The following is a 2,513-nucleotide window of genomic DNA, read 5'->3' as shown; positions in this document are numbered from 1 at the left end:
CCCCTATGGAACTCAGCAGGAACCACAAAGTTCCAGCCTCAGTTTGTCCTCAGAGCAACAAGCACGGCACGGGGTTTGGGGGAGCTTCAGTCTTGGACACAAGGGCGGGGTTGCAGGTCTGTCTTCTTGGCCTGGGAATATTTGGGATTCCCCAGCTGGGCCATCCAGATCACCCTTCTGGAATTGCCAGTGTTAGAGTCTGTAAACAAGTCAGGATGGCGCCTGGCAAAATGCCAGAGGGAGTGGTTTGTGAAGTAAGGCCAGCGAGCCATTAAGTGTGGAGGTTCCTGATTGGTTGACTGCTGTATCTAGTTTATGCTAATTAAGATAAGCTGTGTGGACTGTATAAATACCCCTCCTGTCCTACAATAAACGGCTCCCACCCCTGCTGTATCAATGTACACAAGTTGCTCGTCACCCCCTCTGCCCCCCCCCCCCCCCCCGTTATTTTGCTGCAGCCGGACTTCGGCATGCCAGCTCTCTCCTCTCTCCTCAGTGGACAGGAGAGTGGGTGGGAGGGCAGCTTCAACCAGCGGGAGCCCCCACCCCCTCTCCACGGGACCCCCAGCCCCTCTCCTGGGCAGGACCCCCGGGGCCGCACAGGCGTGTCTAGATCTCCATGTCCACGGGGCGAATGTTGCCATTTTGTGCTCTCTGACCCACAGCTCTCTGTCTTTGGTCGGGTCCACTTTTCGAAGCAGTTGGTCCACAGGCTCGACTGTGCTTTGGTTGAACATGTCTGTCTCATGCTGCAGCTGTGTGTACTGACACAGATGTTGCCAGATCATCTCCACCCTCTCCACCTCCAGCCGCTCCAGCTCCAAAGTGGTGGTCACCATCTCTTCAAACCACTTGGACTGCGCCTGGTTGTAGAGGCCCACACAGCACATGAGGTCATCGCCAGCCTGTGTGGGCTTTCTCCATGCCTTCTTGATGTCCTCCTCTGTCTTGCTGCTCAGCTTGATCTCCAGCTGCTGGGTCTTCATCTCCAGGTCTCTCTGCCGCTCTGTGAGGGCTTTCCGGGCCTTCTCCACCGACGCGTAGTGGCTGGCGAGCTGCTTGGGGAGGTCAGCGATATGGTGGTCACACTTTTTCATGTCTTTCTTGAAGTTCTCACGAAAGTTCATTAGGGGCTTCTCTACCTCGCTGTGAAGCTTGGCGGAGAACTTGAGATGAGCCTCTGCTTCATCTGCCAGACTCTTCCTCACCTGGGCCCAGGCTTCTCCCAAGGAGCCTTCCTCCTGTGCAGCCAAGGAGTTCTGAGAGAGCGTAGCCAAGTTCTTTGCATATTCTTCTTCAGTCTTTATCCTCTCTCAGACGAATTCAGACATTTCTTTCTGCATTTGTTTGCCTTTCAGTTGCTTTTGGAGCAGCAGTTCGAACCCAGCCACCGTGCCATTGCCTTGGGGATCCTTCTTATCAGCCCAGAAGTAGTCACAGTAGCTCCACTCGGTTGGCTTTAGCAGTTGCTGTTCAGGCATGGTGTCTGGGTGAGGGAATGTCACGCAATTTATCATCTTCTCTGTGGGGTCAAGTTTATTTTCAAGATTCTATATTTTGTCTTCATTGCCTGAGGTTCCATCTTCCAAATGGTCTTGTCTGTGGGTGATACTTTCCATGGAACTTTTAAGTTGGTTTAGTGATTCCTTCACTTCAATGATTTCTTCTTTATTTCTTTTCAGGACCTCTAATATATCTTTACAGAAGTGATCTTTCATCTCCTGAAGCGAATCTGTTATTTTATTGCAAAACTCCTGTGCCTGCTCTCTTATATAATTCTTTAAGTTGTAGAACAGTTTTACTAAATTCATCCTGAACTCCTTCTCTGACATTTCTTCGGTGGATTCTCTTATGGGAGTGCTGCAGTCCAGCTGGAAAATAGCTGCTAACAACATTCATTCTGCCATGTAAATGCTGTGCTGTCTTCACATTTCCTCTGCCAGATTAATCTGTCCATCACTTTTAAATTCAGCCTCAGCCATAATCTCAGGACATGGGCAACATGTAGACAACTTCTTGGCCAAATGTAAATGGATGTCCTCTCGCCCAGTTTCCCATACAGACCTTTTCCCCTCTGATCCTCTTGAGCCCAGTCTTTCCTGTTTACACTCCCATTGGCATTCTGGTCTTCTGAGCTATGACCAGACCGACTTTTTAAGCTCGGATTTACAATATTCAAAGGCTTCTCCATCCTGCATCTCAAAACTCTTCCAACTGCTTCCACAAACCAGTTTCTATGGCCTCTGAACCACATGGTCAGGTTAGTCACAGCAATGACCCCACTTCTAGTATCACTTTCTGTGTTAGTCAGATTTTCATTGCTGTGACCAAAATACCTGACAAAAACAACTTAGAGGAGAAAAGTGTTAGGTCGGTGGCGACTTGGTGGCGACTTGGTGGCAACTTAGAACAAAGCAGCCCGCACCGGAAAAGAACATCAATCAGATGCTGGAGGAAATGCCTGTCAATCAGCCAGATCTCCTGACTAACGCCTGTCAATCAACAGGACCCCC

At 49.8% G+C, this 2,513-nt stretch overlaps 1 pseudogene; it reads right to left on the bottom strand.

The window, feature by feature from the left end:
- Positions 1–609: 609 nt before the first annotated feature.
- On the bottom strand, positions 610–1,517 carry LOC144253318 (growth arrest-specific protein 7 pseudogene; annotated as a pseudogene).
- Positions 1,518–2,513: the final 996 nt, after the last annotated feature.

Source organism: Urocitellus parryii, chromosome 2 (assembly GCF_045843805.1).
Source record: "Urocitellus parryii isolate mUroPar1 chromosome 2, mUroPar1.hap1, whole genome shotgun sequence".
NCBI classification, from domain to species: Eukaryota; Metazoa; Chordata; class Mammalia; order Rodentia; family Sciuridae; genus Urocitellus; species Urocitellus parryii.
Note: the sequence above shows the minus strand (reverse complement) of the source record. Positions and strands in the feature narration are given on the sequence as shown.